This window comes from Rhinopithecus bieti, unplaced genomic scaffold (genome assembly GCF_001698545.2).
Source record: "Rhinopithecus bieti isolate Rb0 unplaced genomic scaffold, ASM169854v2 scaffold_788, whole genome shotgun sequence".
Taxonomy (NCBI): Eukaryota; Metazoa; Chordata; class Mammalia; order Primates; family Cercopithecidae; genus Rhinopithecus; species Rhinopithecus bieti.
Window position 1 is genome coordinate 3,026,087 of NW_016803416.1, and position 19,232 is coordinate 3,045,318.

Genomic DNA, 19,232 nt, shown 5'->3' on the forward strand with positions numbered 1-19,232 from the left:
GATAAAGGGAATATCACCACCGATCCCACAGAAATACAAATTACTAACAGAGAATACTATAAATATCTCCACGCAAATAAACTAGAAAATCTAGAGGAAATGGATAAATTCCTGGAAACATACACCCTCCCAAGGCTAAACCAGGAAGAAGGTGAATCTCTGAATAGACCTATAACAGGCTCTGAAATTGAGGCAATAATTAATAGCCTACCAACCAAAAAAGTCCAGGACCAGATGGATTCACAGCTGAATTCTACCAGAGGTACAAGGAGGAGCTGGTACCATTCCTTCTGAAACTATTCCAATCAATAGAAAAAGAGGGAATCCTCCCTAACTCATTTTATGAGGCCAACATCATCCTGATACCAAAGCCTGGCAGAGACACANTTATGACAAACCCATAGCCAGTATCATAATGAATGGGCAAAAGCTGGAAACATTCCCTTTGAAAACTGGCACAAGACAAGGTTGCCCTCTCTCACCACTCCTATTCAACATAGTGTTGGAAGTTCTGGCCAGGGTAGTCAGGCAAGATAAAGGAAGGGTATTCAATTAGGAAATGAGGAAGTCAAATTGTCCCTGTTTGTAGATGACATGATTGTATATTTAGAAAACCCCATCATCAACCCAAAATCTCCTTAAGCTGATAAGTAACTTCAGCAAAGTCTCAGGATACAAAATCAATGTGCAATAATCAGAAGCATTCCTATATATCAATAACAGACAAACAGCCAAGTCATGAGTGAACTCCCATTCACAATTGCTACAAAGAAAATAAAATACCTAGGAATCCAACTTACAAGGGATGTCAAAGGACCTCTTCAAGGAGAACTACAAACCACTGCTCAAGGAAATAAAAGAGGATACAAACAAATGGAAGAACATTCCATGTTCATGGATAGGAAGAGTCAATATTGTGAAAATGGTCATACTGCCCAAGGTAATTTATAGATTCAGTGCCATCCCCATCAAGCTACCAATGACTTTCTTCACAGAATTGGAAAAATCTACTTTAAAGTTCATATGGAACCAAAGAAGACCCTGCATTGCCAAGACAATTCAAAGCAAAAAGAACAAAGCTGGAGGCATCATGCTACCTGATTTCAAATTATACTACAAGGCTACAGTAACCAAAACAGATATATAGACCAATGGAACAGAACAGAGGCCTCAAAAATAACACATCTACAACCATCTGATCTTTGACAAATCTGACAAAAACAAGAAATGGGGAAAAGAGTCCCTATTTAATAAATGGTGCTGGGAAAACTGGCTAGCCATATGCAAAAAGCTGAAACTGGATCCCTTCCTTACATCTTATGCAAAAATTAATTCAACGTGGATTAAAGACTTAAATGTTAGACCTAAAACCATAAAAACCCTAGAAGAAAACCTAGGCAATACCATCCAGGACATAGGCATGGGCAAGGACTTCATGACTAAAACACCAAAAGCAATGGCAAAAAAAGCCAAATGGGTTCCAATTAAACTAAAGAGCTTCCACATGGCAAAAGAAACTACCATCAGTGTGAATAGGCAACTTACAGAATGGTAGAAAACTACCATCAGTGTGAATAGGCAACTTACAGAATGGTAGAAAATTTTTCCAGTCTACCCATCTGAATCTACAAAGAACTTAAGCACATTTACAAGAAACAAACAATCCCATCAAAAAGTGGGCAAAGGATATGAACAGACACTTCTCAAAAGAAGACATTTATGCAGCCAGCAGACACATGAAAAAACGCTCATCATCACTGGTCATCAGAGAAATGCAAATCAAAACCACAATGAGATAACATCTCATGCCAGTTAGAATATCAATCATTAAAAAGTCAGGAAACAACAGATGCTGGAGAGGATGTGGAGAAATAGGAACGCTTTTACACTGTTGGTAGGGGTGTAAATTAGTTCAACCACTGTGGAAGACAGTGTGGCAATTCCTCAAGGATCTAGAACTAGAATTACTATTTGACCCAGCGATTCCATTACTGGGTATATGCCCAAAGGATTATAAATCATGCTACTATAAAAACACATGTACATGTATGTTTATTGCGGCACTATTCAAAATAGTGAAGACTTGTAACCAACCCAAATGTCCATCAATGATAGACTGGATTAAGAAAATGTGGCACATATACACCATGGAATACCATGCAGCCATAAACAAGGATGAGTTCATGTCCTTTGCAGGGACATAGTTGAAGCTGGAAACCATCATTCTCAGCAAACTATCACGAGGACAGAAAACCAAACACAGCATGTTCTCACTCGTAGGTGGGAATTGAACACTGAGAACACTGGGACCCATGGCGGGGAACATCACACACTGGGGCTTGTCGGGGAGTGGGGGGCTGAGGGAGGGTAGCATTAGGAGAAATACCTAATGTAAATGACGAGTTGATGGGTGCAGCAAACCAACATGGCACATGTATACCTATGTATCAAACTTGCACATTGGGCACATGTTCCCTATAACTTAAATTTTAAAAAAAATGGAACGAAGCTAAAGGCATTATGCTACTTGTCTTTGAAATATACTTCAAAGCTATATTAATAAAAACATTATGGTACTAGGATAAAAACAAATACATAGACCAAGGGAACAGAATGGAGAGCCCAAAAATAATTCTACACAGTTTTAGTCAATTGATGTTCCACAAAGATGCAAGTATATACATAGTAATAAATAGTGGTTGGGACAACTGGATATCCACATTCAGAATAATGAAACTAGATCCTTATCTCACACTACATACAAAAGTCATCTCAAAATGGAGTAAAGACTCAAAATGTTAAAGCCTAAAATTGTAAAACTACTAGAAGAAAACACAGGAAAAAATCTTTCAGTAATTGGCTTGGGTAATAATTTTTTGGATATGACCCCAAAAGTGCAGGCAACAAAAGTATAAACAGACAAATAGATTACATTAAATCAAAAGGCTCTGAACACCCAAGGAAATAATCAGAGAAAAATTCATGGATTGGGACAAAATATGTGCAAACCATACATCTGATAAGAGGTTAATATCCAAAATAGATAAGGAACTCAACTCAATAGTAAGAAAATAAATAACTCCATGAAAAGTTCACGGACCAAAATAGACATTTCTCAAGACAAGACATACAAATGACCATCGGGTACAGAGAAAAAATGGTACTTTTTAACTAATCATCAGAAACTCAAAACTACAATGAGATGTCACCTCATAACTGTTAGAATGATTGTCATCAAAAGACAAAGGATAATAAGTATTGGCAGGGATTTGGTGAAAAAGAAACCCTTGCACACCGTTAGTAGGAAAGTAAATTAATATCATTATCAAAAACAGTATAGCGATTTCTCAAAAAAATAAAAATGTAACTATCATACGGTTGAACAATCTCACTACTGGGTATATATCCAAAGGAGGAGAAATCGACATGCCAAAGAAATATCTGCACTCCCAAGTTCATTGCAGCATTGTTCACAATAGCCAAGATATGGAATCAACCTAAGAGTTCATCAACAAATGAATGGATAAAGAAAATGTGGTACATACACATAATGGAATACCATTTCACCATAAAAAATAAAAGAGAATCCTGTCATTTGTGAAAATGGATGAACCTGAGGGACATTATGTTAAGTGAAATAAACCAGGCACAGAAAGATAAATGCTGTATGACCTCACTTATATGTAGTATCTAAGAAATAACTGAACTAATAGGAGCAGAGAGTAGAAGAGTAGTTACTAGGGGGTTGAGGGGGTACCTACAGAGGGGAAGGGCTTTGTGAAATGTTGGCCAAAAGATATAAAGTTTCAGTTTGACAAGAGGAACAAGTTCAAGGAATCTATTTTAGAATATGGTGACTATAATTATAAACAATGTATTGTGTATTTCAAAATTGCTTATAGTCTATTTTAAGTGCTCTCACAACAAAAATGGTAAGTGAGATAATGTTAATTAGCTTGTTCTAGCCATTCCATGATGTATACATATTTCAAAACCTTGTGTTTTATACCACAAATATACATAATTTTTATTTGTGAATTAAAATACATTTTAGAAAGAAGACAACACTAATTGCTCTAGTTAAAGAAATAGAAGTCATTTTTCATTGTTCTCTTTCCTTCACCTTGTTCTTCTGTTGCCAATTGATAAACAAATTGGTTCTGTGTTATTTTCAAAACTCATCATGATGACACTCTCTTTTCTTCATTTTCATTACCATCACCCTAGCCTCAGTGATAATCACCTCTCTTGCCTGGCCTCCCAGCACTGTTGACCATGACTGTCCCTAATGTTTTCTTTATATAGCAGCCAGAATATTCAAAAACCTAAATCAGATCATGGCATAATCCTGCTTAAAACCCTTCAGTGATCACTTCTTGGCCTTTTGGCTAAGATCCAGTGTAAAACCCTTCATTGATATTCTGTTTATCTTAGAATAATTCAAAGTTCCTTATCCCAGCCTTCACAACCACAAATCATTCGATGCTTGTCTATTCCTCTCAACTTACATAGTAATTCTTCTCAGTCATACTGCTCTGCCTATGCTAGCCTGCTTTTACATTTCTAAAACACCTGAAGTCTTTTCTTCCCTTGGAGTTTCCAGTATGTGCTCCTGCCTATAATGCTTTTTCTCTGCCTTTGCACTTAGTTCAAGTCTCCTTCATCCATCACTTTCAATTCACTTTAAATTACGTGGCCTTGACAAATTATGCTCTCACTTTACTCTTTGTGTTTCCTTCTTAGCATGATCATAGTTTTCAAATCACTCATTTAAAAACTTCCTTGCTTACATAAGAACTATTTGTTAATTCCAAATACACTTTATAAGTTCTTACTATGATTCTGATAATTTTCTAGGCAATAGAATACAGCAATTACCAATGTCCTGACCTCACGGAGATATTTCATTTATGCTTTCAGTCAACCATTACCAAACTGTAACAAGAAAAATCTAGTTTTATTTAATTCCAAATAAAAGCAAACATCAGGCCCCAAATCTGGCAGGAAATAGTCCATCTTGCTTATATTGTTAAGATTCTTTAATAAATGTCTGCAATGCAAACTCTTAGCAATAATCAAAGGGGCTCTGATGGGGAAAGAATCATCAAAGTATAGAGACTGAACTTTTGTTGGCATGTTTACATGTTCTATTCTTTTAACATATAAGGTAGTGGTGACATTTACTTGTTTTCTTTAGTCATTCATCCTCTAGATTCACGTAGGTGTCTCCATCTGGAGCTTTATTTGAAATCTTCTCTGAATGCCAGCCAGAATTTGTAGAACACTGTGAATCTTTTTTTATAGCAAGCTCATAGAGAATGGTGCTAGGGTGGGAAGGAATAGCTACCCAGGATCCATGTATATAGAACTTAGACCCAGAGAAAACCAGAAATGCAATAAGAGTGGACATGCCATGATCTGAGCATAACCTAGGGCAACATGTGAGACAAAAAGCTTGCTCAAACAGGTGGGAAGACACGCTTTCTTATTTTTTTGAAACCATTCACCACCAATGACCTATTTATAGAGTTGATCTATATAAACAATTCTACTCCCTTCCCCCCAAAATTACACTTTGGCACATTAAACCTTAGAATCTTAGAATCATTGCACCATAGAGCATCATAGATATTACAGGAGATATTCAAAAGTCAAAAGCATGAATCAATGTCCCTGCTAAACTGTCTTCTGGATCAGGTTTATATATCTATAGTGCCAAAATACTCATTGCATTTTCACCTAAGGGTGCCTCAGGCTGTTAAAATAGCTGTTACTTAAGCTATTCATGTGTCTCTAATATACAACTTTCTAGATATTAATTTTCATTAATCCAAAAGCAAAATGTCTCAAGCCTTCATCTTTTATGCTTAGAAATGTGCAGTTTTCCTCCAATATTCTAGGGAGAACTTTGTGGATCTACTAATCAATCTCCTGGACAAGTCTCATTCTGGATTCCTACTCACATTAAGTGCACCATCTAATCTTTTCAATCTTATTACAGAGGCTGCTATCTACCTTGACGCAATGCTGTGACTCAAGTGCGGATAGTCTTGCCCACATTTCATTTTCTAAAATACCAACTACTGAAAGCTGCTTATGAAAAGTTTTACTGCAAGTTGGCAGGGTCATAGAAGGAGAGCAACTAGATATGACATTTACACAGACCCTTAGTCATATGCTGTACAGGGATTTAATTTCTGACTGACCTTTCTTTTCCTTAGTCTGTGGTCTATCACTATCTCTCACCCACTCTCTCAGATACTTGTCTCCCATTCTCTTCCTTCCAACCTAAAATGTTCAGAGCTCAACTGGCAAACAGACAATTCTTTCTTACTTTATTATGGAGAACAATTCACCCTCTATCCAGCTTCTCCCACCCAAACTAATTTGGAAAACTATATTTGCATAATATGTATTACAGAATTTTTTGTATGCAAAATAATAATTTTCTCACTTAGATTAACTCTGTCTTTGGCTCCTAAAGTAACAAGCTTTAAAGTAACAAAATGTTACTTTCTATATCCCTATATTAACCCGGAATGTGTCCCATTTGTGGTAATATTTGTTGGTTTTAGTTCATTCATTTAATGATATTTATTGATTTTCTACTATGTTCCAGGCACCATGCTAGACATTGAGGGATGTGAAGACCCAATCCCTGCCTTCAATGAACAAAGACATAGAGATAAATACAAAGGCATTTAAAATATGTTATAATAATTGGTACTCTGGGGATATAAGCAGTTTATGGGAGACATGTGAAAGCACTTAATCTAGACATGGAGGGTTCAGTGGAATGAGCTGTGTTCTTCAAAGATAGATCCAAGTCCTAACCCCTGGTACCTGTGAATGTGCCTTTATTAAGGATCTCAAGATAAGATCATTCTGGATTTAGAGTGGGCCCTAAATCCAATGACTAACATCCTTATAAAATAAGATATGGCACAAAGACAAGGAAGAAGGCCAGGTGAAAATGAAGGCAGAATTTGGAGTTAGGCTGCCATAAGCCAAGAAATACCAGAAGCCACCAGAAGAAAAAAAAAAGGAAGCATTCTCCCCTACAGCCTTTAAAAGGAACATGGTGCTTTTAACACCTTCATTTCAAACTTCTGCCCACTAGGCTGTGAGATAATAAACTTGCCACTGTTTTAAGATACTACATTTGTTGTAATTTGTTGCAGAAGCCCTAGGAAACTAATATACAGGATCACCTAATATTTTCTCAAGGACATGATGTCTAAACTAAGAAAATTAAAGTGAGCAAGTTAGTAAAGGGATAACAGGGATTGAAGAATGTCCTGACTCAGAGAACAGCGCTATGACGATGTAATATATGTAATACGAGGATAACAAATGATGATGGCTGCTGTTTTTCTGTTTCTTATGAGAGCGCAAACGGCCACGGAGAGAACTTCATAGCTGTGACAAAAGGAACCGTATACCCCCCACCCTTTGAGTTCAGAAGAATGTCAGTGGTTCCAACCCTCCCACCACAGAGTTTACTAATAGGGGATGTATTAGTTCATTTTCACCCTGTTGATAAAGACATACATGAGACTGGGCAATTTACAAAAGAAAGAGGTTTAATGAACTTACAGTTCCCTGTGACTGGGGAGGTCTCACAACCTTTTATGCTGTTTCCCTTTTAAAACTGAATGCTTTTAACAGCACCCAAGTCACCTCTTGAATACTTTACTGCTTAGAAATTTCTTCTGCCAAATACCCTAAATCATCTCTCTCAAGTTCAAAGTTCCACAAATCTCTAGGGCAAGAGCAAAATGCTATCAGTCTCTTTGTTAAAACATAACAAGAGTCACCTTTGCTGTATTTCCCAACAAGTTCCTCATCTCCATTTGAGACTGCCTCAGTCTGGATTCCGTTGTCCATATCATTATCAGCATTTTGGTCAAAGCCATTCAACAAGTGTCTAGGAAGTTCCAAACTTTCCCACATTTCCTGTCTTCCTCTGAACCCTCCAAACTGTTCCAACCTCTGCCTGTTAAGCAGTTCCAATGTCACTTCCACATTTTTGGGTATCTTTTCAGCAGCACCCCACTCTACTGGTACCAATTTACTGTATTAGTCCACTTTCACGCCCCTGATAAAGACATATCTGAGACTGGGCAATTTACAAAAGAAAGAGGTTTAGTGAACTTACAGTTCCACGTGGCTGGGGAGGCCTCACAATCATGGTGGAAGGTTAAAGGCACATCTCACATGGTGGCAGACAAGAGAAGAAAACTTGTGCAGGGAAACTCTCCTTTATAAATTCATCAGATCTCATGAGACATATTCACTATGACAAGAACAGCATGGGAAAGACCTGCCCCCATGATTCAATTACCTCCCACTGGGTCCCTCCCACAACATGTGGAAATTCAAGATGAGATTTGGGTGGGGACACAGCCAAACCATATCGGGGACACTCCAACAGAACTCACCATAACCCTCTCAACACCTCCTATCCCTATAAAGACTTGCATTCAACTACAAATAACAGAAAACTCACTGCAACAGCTTACACAATGGAATTTGAGGGTTTTTTCCACCTAACAAGGAGTCCAGAGGTTAATAATAGCTGCTAGAGGCCAGCATCCATGTATAAACAAAAATAAAATCCTAAGTCTCCCACTAACTGGACAGACCCCCTTGGGGCCAAGAGTACCCCACAGAAACCTTAAAAGCTGACTTCCCACCCATTACAGAAGGGAGGTTGGATATACCTCATTATAATCGCTTTCATTTGGAGTTTAGGCACAACCACTGACCAGTATTAATGTTAAAATAGAACTCATAAAACAAAATGTACTCCTTGTGGCAAAAAAAGATACCAAATTTGAGACAAGACCTATAACCATACAAGGCAAGAATCAAGTCATACACCTGCTGACCATCAGTCCTGTTAACAGGTCATACTGTGGCTCTGACATAGCATCCTTATTGGAACATTCCTTTTTGCTAACTCTCAGTTTTCAAAGTTTTGTTCCTTTCACCACTTACATGTTAAAAAAATCTATAAATCCACCTATGACTTACAAGCTCCTGCTCCAAGATACCCTGCATTTTTGGGCCAAACCAGTGTACACCTTGCATATACTGATTTATGTTTTTGCCTATAACTCCGGGCTCTGTAAAATGTGTAAAACAAAACTCTTATCTGACCACCTTGGGCACACTTTCTCAGAACTCCTTGAGACTGTGTTTCCCCAAGCCGGGGTCACTCATATTGACTGAAAAGACCTCTTTGAAATATTTCCCTGAGTTCGGTTTTTTGGTTAACAACGAAAGTCTTGTGGACTTTTCCTCAGGTGTGCTGTAACTCTACCTTCACCTCTGAGCATGAGGTTTTCATTTTAGGCAAAAAGAAAAGGGACTAGCGAGTGGGAATGGGGCTTTCTTCTAGTAAGTATTTGCTTTTTGTTTTGAATTTAAAGATAAAATGTGTGTATGGGAGGGTTGGAACCACTGGCATTCTTCTGAACTGAAAGGGTGGGGGGCGGGTATACGGTTCCTTTTGTCACAGCTGTGTTATCTCCATGGCTATTTGTGCTCTCATAAGAAATAGAAATATATATGTACTATACAGAAGCCCTGCCCAATCTTTTAAAAAAGGAATGTTTTACTACCCCAAATTAGGACTACATTTAATCAGAAGTAAATAAAAAGTTATTTGTCAAACTGAGATATCACTTTATTTCTTGTTGCCCAGCAGGGAAGGAATTCAACAAAGCAAACCTGGCAACAGTTTTTGAAAAAAAAAATTGAATTGTCTTACATTCACAAACCATTAACTTGAAACTTCACCAAAACTTCTATTTGTGCAAAGGCCTAGAGGTAAGAATACTCACGATTTATTCAGAGAAAGAAAGAAAATTTCAGAATGTTTGGAGCAGAGAAAACAAGAGAGAAGGAAAAAAGATGGGATTGAGTGGCTAAATGAAGGCAGTTTATAAATAACCCACAATTAAAGTATTACTCTAAATGTAATGGGGGATGGTATTTAATCAGGATAATGCTATGATCTGATTTGATTTTTGGAACCATTCCTCTGGCTCCAATAGAAACATGTTTGGAATAAATAAATTCAAAATATGGGAGACCAAAAAGGAAGATATTTTGAGGCTAAAGACAAAAGATGATTGCCTGAACTATGATAATAGCAAAAGATGAAGGTAGGTAAGTAAAAAATAAAAAGAGAGCCATTTTATCAAATAGAAACACAAGGCTTGATAACTGATTACATATAAAAAGTAAATGAGAAAAGGGCAAGTCATGGAAAATTATTTGGCATTTGGCTTTTATAATTAGGTAGAGGGTGGTATTTTCACTGATAAAAGAACATTAAAGGGGACATTTATAGGATTTTATGTGGTGATATCTAGTAGGTGACCAACAATTTAGATCTGAAGCTCTGGAGAAATATCTTGGCTGAAGATATAGATTTGAGAATCATCATGATAGAAATGATATAATTGAATTTGTGAGTAGGAAAAAAAATAATCCTCATAGGCTATGTGAAGCAAAAAAATAAAAATTCTTTCTAGACTAGAATCTGGAAGAAAATTCATATACAAGAGATTAGCAGAAAGCAGGGAAATTCAAAAGAAACTGAGAAAAGCAGAATAATTTGAGAAAGCTTAAAAAATGTAACAACAATGGGGAAAATATTTCACAAAGTAGGGAATAATCAAGATTATATTAGGTTGGTACAAAAGCAATCATGGTTTTTGCTGTTACTTTTAATGGCAAAAATTGCAATCACTTTTCTACCAACCTAATAAATTTGCTGCCCAGAGATCAAGTCAGTTGAGAATCAGTTAAAGAAATTATTGGTGACTTTGGCAAGAGCACTTTCAGCGGTGTAGTGCGGGACTGGTCTTTCTATCAAAACTGCCATCTTATAATCATTCATATAAAACAACTAACCAATAAGAAGAATATGGGAGACAGACTCAGCCTGTGTGCTTTGGCAACTTTAAGTTCCTTTGGTGCTGTATATGTTGATCAACAAAGTAAATGACAGTGAAGATGTTGAGAGTATGGATACTATGCAATAAGAAATTACCCACAACAGGAATGTACCAGAATTTGATTTGACCTTGAAATTTTATAAAACTTGTTTTGGGATTCAGCCTTGCTCTTTGGAAGAATAGTCAAAGACTTACTTATCATCTCTGGAACTCTAAACTTATGATCAAGGATGAGACATCAAAATTATTATCTAATCACCATAAAAATATTAGTTATAAGGATTTCATATCATTCAAAGTATAGTATTACTACCTAAACATTCACTTTCAAATATAGACATTTAAAATGTGACTTGGAGTAAAAATTAATATCCTTACATGCTTTATATGTTGCAATTCTGCCCAGAAAATGTTAACAACTTAGGGTGCATTTCACCATCAATATTTACAATGGCAGAGCTCAAAACAGAATAGCTTGCTCCTCCTTTGATCTGAATTGAAAGTGAGAATCTACTGTATTAGTATTACAAAGGTTTAGCGTATTGACCTCCACTGAGAAGGCTGGGAAATCATTGTGTTGTACAATAATATCAAATTATACACTTTGACTATGAGCATTTTTAATGACAAAGTTAAAATGTGGAAAATTTAATATTTATTCTTGATTCCCAGAAGCTCATGCCATGAAGTGATATTCATCTTCAACTTCAGCTTAGGCAGAATATTGATTTTTAACCCTTGGCTAGACATTTAGCTGAAATGTGTAATTTGGTGGACCCTACACAACAGTGTTTCATGGGCTTTTTTGGCAGGGTCTGCAATGTAGCCTGGCTTGCACAACGGTAAGTAATCAAAAAGCAAGATTCTTGACAAGAAAGTTAATGTGTTTAATTAACATACTAAGCAATCTACAGTAGCCTGAAATGTGTTAATGAAAATCATCTGGGGAACAATAAAACGAAGCCCAGAAAAAGTCCATATGCCTAGTTGATGTGCTAGTTAATTCTACTCAAGGAAGGGCTTCTGTGAAGATTAGTGTGGCAAGAAACAAATCCCTCTGAATTCACGACATGATGCATGCCAAAAGAATAAAGAATTTGGGATTGTAAAAATGCCTTATGGTGTGGTTATAAGGCACATGAGAGAGAGAGCAAAGATAACTAACAACACAAGATGGAGAGAGGATAAATAAGTCAGAGCCCTAGGAGGGATTGGCCTTGGGTAAGAGAGAGGTCACTTCGTCTCTGATAACTGATATGAAAGAGACAGGCTATCCTTGGCTTTGATCTTTCTTCTGTTTTGCTTCCCTTTGAGGACTGAATAAATTTGAAGCTGAGCTTCTGTCTTTTTTGAGTTTATGTTTCCAGTTTACTCACACAACTCTGATGCAGCCTTGAAAGATTCTAATTCTAATTCTTGTTCTTCTAGTCCCATGATTAACCAATATCTCTGCTCAGCTCCTCAACCTCTCTGCTGCTTTCAAATTTACAAATGCCCTGAAAGAAAAGTGATGCTCTCTGCCCTTCCTTTCTCCCTAGGATCTTCAGTTCACAAATCTTGGCAGCCTCAGCAAGATCTCAGATATCTTCAACTGATTTGTTGTTTTCTTTTTTTTTTTCCCCTTTGTTCAGCTATTTTGGTTGTTCTCAGAGAGAGGTTTGATCCAATACAGCTAGTCGGTTAGCTGTCTAACTGTATTTTTTTCTATATTACATATTCTCTCCACACACCTCCTTGTCTTTCATATCTAAAGATTTTAATCCATGATCATGTACACTTTAAAAACAACCCACAAAACTCCCATGAGAGATTCTAAACATAGGGATATTATCTCCCTACATTTTTTTCCTTTCATCCTCATCCATTGATAGTCTCTGGTTCAGACACTCTTTTCAGGAAGCAAACTGGGACCGGGACTTTGGCAAGGACTGAGTAAATAACTTCCCCAATCACTATGGCCTTCTCTTTAGACTCTACAGGTTCATCTGTGAATCACAGCTGCCACCTGAGAGTAATTATTAAAGTCAGGATTTAAAACTGTCTGTAAAATGTAGAATTATTTCACTACATAATTTATTTGTTCTGTTTCCAAAAAATTCCAAAGAGAAGTTTATAATTTCCCTGTATAACTTATACATTTACTTATTAAACTCAGGTTTTTTTCTAGGAGGCAAAATAGAAATTCTTGTATTTGTATAAAACACATGCCTAGTATTACCAAGTCTGAAAGCACCTGGCGTCTTACTGGCGGTGACTTGCAGTGCAATCTGTGTATTGTTCTATAAGGAGGAACAGTCTCAGGTCACCCTATAGGAGGCAGAGTGAGGTGGTTCACGCCTGTAATCCCAGTACTTTCCGGAGGCCGAGGTGGGTAAATCATCTGAGGTCAGGACTTTAAGATCAGCCTGGCCAACATGGCAAAGCCCCATCTCTACTAAAAACTACAAAAATTAGCCAGACGTGGTGGCCCATGCCTGTAATCCCAGCTACTCGGGAGGCTGAGGCTGTAGAATCACTTGAACCCGGGAGGAGGAGATGGCAGTGAGCTGAGATTGCAACACTGCCCTCCAGCCCAGGCAGCAGAGCAAGACTCCATCTCAAACTCCATCCTCAAAAAAAAAAAAAAAAAAAAAAAAGGTTACTGTATAGGAACAACAAGGCCTTTCTCATCTAAACGATAATTGTAACTTCTAGCTTTTCCAAATTCTTCTCTGAACATTTTTTAAAAGAATTATTGGAGAATTGAGAAATCAAATACTCATACTTTTGAGAAAATCACATACTTTGAGAAAATCCCTTTAAACTTTACCAAAAATGCTTTTACTCTCCTGAATTCTATACCTGGAAATGTCCTGTCTTAAAACAAGAAGCTAAGGACAAAGTGAAGTAATCACTCCTTTAAAGAACTGTGCTTTTCAGGGCAGGGTAGGGGTGGGGTCAGTTCAGCACATATTTTATGATTAGTGTGTAAAATACCACCTGCTAAAATGAATCCTCAGAAGAAAGACAATCTGCATAAACACTTTTGTGGAGGTTTAAATTAGCCCTTTACAGCATTCAGGGAAGTGAGCCTACTTTTTTAAGAAAAAAAAAAAAAAAAAAAAACCATATATACACACACACACACACACACACACGTCACATTGACTTGAATTTTATGGTATGATATAGACATTTTTCAAGACACAGCCTGAAATACACCGCATCCATGAAAAATATCTGTGAAACTCACTTTCAAAATAATTTTCCTTTTTTCATGAAACTGCATATTTCAAAGAAAATCTAGAAAAGGGTATGACTATAACTAGGACCATCTATCACTGGAAAATGTTCTTACTTTTAATATATGTAGAAAATCTCTATTTCCAAAATGCAAATAAAAACTACAATGAGATATCATCTCACCCAAGTTAAATGGCTTTAAGCCAAAAGACAGACAATAGCAAATGTCAAGGATGTGGAGAAAAGGAAACCCTTGTACACTGTTGATGGGGTTGTAAATTAGTACAACCACTATGGAGAACAGTTTGGAGGTTCCTCAAAAAACTAAAAATAGAGTTACCATATGATCCAGCAATCCCACCCCTAGTTATATATCCAAAAGAAAGAAAAATCAGTATATCTAAGAGATATCTGCACTTCCCCATTTATTGCCGCACTATTCAAAATAGTAAAGAATTGGGAGCAACCTAAGTGTCTATCAACAGATAAATGGATAAAGAAAATGTGGTAAATATACACAAGGGAGTACTATTCAGCCATAAAAAAGAATGAGATCTTGTCACCTGCAACAACACAGATGGAACTAGAGGTCATTACGTTAAGTAAAATAAGTCAGACACAGAAAGACAAACTTCATATGTCCTCACTTATTTGTGGGAGTTAAAAATCAAAACAATTGAACATAGACAGTAGAAGGATGGTTACCAGAGGCTGGAAAGTGGGGGTGGGGGAGGGTGTGTGGAAAATGGGATTGGTTAATGGATACCAGAAAATAAAATAAGACTTAGTATTTGCTGGCACAACAGTCAGACCATAGTCAGAATTTAATTATTCACTTTCAAATAACTAAGAGTTTAACTGGATTGTTTGTAACACAAAGGATAAATGTTTGAGTGACGGATACCACATTTACCCTAATGTGATAATTACATATTGCATGTCTGTATCAAAATATCTCACATAATCCACAAATATATATGCCTACTACATACCCACAAAAAAGTTAAAATTAATTTTAAAAGAACCAAAAGAAAATCTCTATTTCTAAATTTTATATAATAAATATTATTTTATAGTTATAATGAGAAAACCTACATGAAGGCCTTTAAATGCTTTACTCTCTTCCCCTTGGCTACTTGAGAACAATTCCTTTTGGGTCTGAGTGAGCTTGGCAAGCTTGGCCGAGAGACGTATTTATCACGGAGTTATCATTTGAAGCTGCTCCACCATGTCCTGCTTAGCAGTGACAGGACATCCACTGTGAGTTAATTGCTTGTCAAAAACTTAAACATATGTGATAACCTCACACATCAGCAGGGTTACTCTTCCCCATCTTCCAAAGTCTAAATGGACTTGGACTGTAGCCTAGTGGACTCTATGAACAAGAGAAGTCCAAGAAGTTAGTTCTGTGCTTTGTCACCATTGTAGACAACATTTGATTCTAAAATGGTCCACATGCGTATTATCCATAGTGTGATTAACATGGAGCCACTCTGTACATAAGAGTCAACAGGATGATTCAACATCTAGGGTGTCAGGCAAAACATATCTTCAATAGCTTGTCATTCATATTAGCCATCCTTTTGTAGTATACCAAAGTCTCTCCTGGAAGACATTCAATGACACAGGGTTCTGTATTAAGTGCTACATATGTATTATCTCATTTCTCTTCACAAAACCCAGTGAAATCAGAATTCCATGACACAGGGTTCTGTATTAAGTCCTATCTTATCTTATTTCTCTTCATGAAACCCAGTGAAATCAGGTGCCGTATTGGTCCGTTCTCACACTGCTACAAATATACTATCTGAGACTGGGTAATTTATAAACAAAAAGGCTTAATTGACTCACAGTTCTGCATGGCTGGGGAGGCCTCAGGAAACATAATCATGGCAGAAGGTGAAGGGAAAGCAGGCACCTTCTTCACAAGGCAGCAGGAGAAAGAGAGACAGTGCAGGAGAAACGGCCACTTTTAAAACCAACAGATCTTGTGAGAATTCCGTCACTATCATGAGAACAGCATGGGGGAAACCAGCCCCGTGATCCAATCACCTCCCACTAGGTCCCTGAACACATGGGGATTCTAATTCAAGATGAGATTTGAGTGGGAACAGAGACAACTATATCAGGTGTTTACTGTTACTGCCATTTGTAGCGAGGGAATTGAGAATTAGAGAGGTTAAATAACTTTACCAAGAACACAGGGTTAGTGAATGGCAAGCTGAAATTCCAGCCACGTTGCTATATTGCCTCCTCCTGTGGCCTCTAGGAAATTTCAGGGCAAGTATTAAGTGTGTGAGCTACTGAATAACTTTGGCAAATCACATAACCTCTCTGAGTTTTCTTGGTTGTTTTGAAAAAGAAAGGTGGGAAAAACACTTTACTTTCTACTTTCACATAAACAACTCACCACTCAACACAGAATACTTCATCTTTGGTCGCCAAGATATATGGGAACTTCTTTCATACCAATTGGTACTCTAGAGGACACCAGCTGGGTATCCTATAATTCAATTCAATTCTGACACTATCTACTTGTATGTAGATACTGTCAGATCTCAAAGGTTAAGGGCTCAAATCCCATAAACCTGGTCCCTACTTCACATGCCAATAATAAGATTGTAACCTGTGCTTCTGATCCATCACTCCACCTAGGGTTTAATTTGCTACAGTGGCCCACAGAACTCAGGAAAACGCTTACTTTTGTTTACCCACTTATTATAAAGGATATTACAAAGTGTATTAGTCCATTTTTACACTGCTATAAACAACTGCCTGAGACTGTGTAATTTATAAAGGAAAGTAGTTTAATTGACTTACAGTTCAGCAAGGCTGAGGAGGCCTCAGGAAACTCACAATCATGGCAGACGGTGAAGGGGAAGCAAGCTACGGCCCCCCCCCCCCCCCCCCCCAAGAAGGCAGCAGGAAGGGGAAGCACCAAGCAAAGAGGGGAAGAGCCCCTTATAAAACCATTAGATCTCGTGAGAACTCACTCACTATCACGAGAACAGCATGGGGGAAATCACCCCCATGATTCAATTACCTCCACCTGGTCTCTCGCTAGGCATACGGGGGTCATGGGAATTACAGTTCAAGATGAAATTTGGGTGGAGACACAAAGACTAACCGTATCACAAAGATTAACAGATGCACAGCCAGATGGAAGAGCTGCATAGGGCAATGTATGTAGGAAGGGTTGTGGAGCTTGCACGCCCGCTCTGAGGTGCACCCAGGTGCCTCCACTTGTTCATCAGTCCAGAAGCTCTATCCTTCTGCAGTTTTACAGAGGCTTCATTAAGTAAGCATGACGGATAACATCACTGGCCATTGGTGATCAGCTCAACCTCAGTCTCTCTCCTCCGGAGGTTGTGTGCTGGGGGCTGAAAGTCCCAAAACTATAATCATGCCTTTGTTTTTCTGGTGACCAGCCCCCATCCTGAAGCTATCTAGGGGTCCTAGCCACTAGTCAGCTATAAAAGCATATAAAAGACGCTCTTATTACTCCAGAGATCCCAAGAGTTTTAGGAGCTGTGTGCCAGGAAGCAGGGACAGAGACTAAATATGTATTTCTTATAATACAAGTACCACAATATCACAGTTGTGAAATTGGCATCGTAACAATACTTATTTCAAAGTCATTGTGTTTATTAAAATGAGATAGTACACATAGAATTTATAACATAGTCTAGCACCAAGAGAGCACTAAATAAATGTTGGCTATTATTATCTGCTGTGAACACTAATACACAAACCCTTTCTTACCACCTACTATATAAAAACTCAAAGAAAATACATTTTAAAGATTACAGACATCTTTGCTGTTTTGTCATGTCAAATTAAATTTGGCATGAGGATGTCTCTGTACTTTGAGTCCTCATGTAATGAACTGCAACCTAACTTAGTGCATAAATTAACCAAAAGCCTAATTTAGGAGTATACTTTTTAAACAAATAGCTGAGTCTCAGCCTATCACAGCAGCCAAACTTCAGTCAGTTACAGGCAGTCAATTAATTAGGCCATATTCAAATGAGGCAAACGCCAAGATGTCACCAAACTGTCTCTGTATCTCATTGGTAATTTCTGGTTGTGAAGGTTGCTTGGCTCACAAATAGTTATTTGCTTAAACTGTTAAACTTAATTTTGCTAAAGTTTGAATTTTAACAATAATAATACACTCAGGGCCAAACTATCACAAATCCTATGCAAAACCTTGAGCACAGCTAACTGGACTTCTGTTGAGTCTACATTTCTCTATCCAGTCATCTGAGAACATGTAAAGCTTCATTACATTCTTCATCAAACGTCTAGACATACTCTGTCAAAGTCATTCATTTTCATGATATGCCTATCAGTCTAGAAAACTCATTTTTTTAAAAAAAAGGGGGAAAAGAAAAAGACACAATACGTTGTTCCACCCAATAATAGGTGGAATACACAATGGGCTTCTCTAACCCATTAAGTTCGAAAGTAAATTTCTATCTTTACTTAGAAATCTGTTCCTCAGCAGGGGCGGTGGCTCACACCTGTAATCCCAACACTTCGGGAGGCCGCAGCGGGTGGATCACGAGCTCAGGAGATCGAGACCATCCCGGCTAACACGCTGAATCCCCATCTCTACTAAAAATACAAAAAATTAGCCGGGTATGGCTGCGGGCGCCTGTAGTCCCAGCTGCTGGGGAGGCTGAGGCAGGACAAGCGCTTGAACCCGAGAGGCGGAGCTTGCAGTGAGCACTCCAGCCTGGGCGATAGAGCAAGACTCCATCTCGAAAGAAGAGAGAGAGAGAGAGACAGAGAGAGAGAAAGAGAGAGAGAGACAGAGAGAAGAAATCTGTTCTTCTTTCCTATGTCACGTGAAATAAAATCACCATCACCCAGGCACTCAGACTAGAAACAGGGAAGTAATAAAATTTGCTTTTAGTTATTTTAAATACATATATAATGAAAAATTTCAAGCATATTTTGAGAGATAATAAAAACAGTGTATCACCTTCCAAATTTGTCAAATATAAATATTTTGCTATATTTGCTTCAGATATTTTG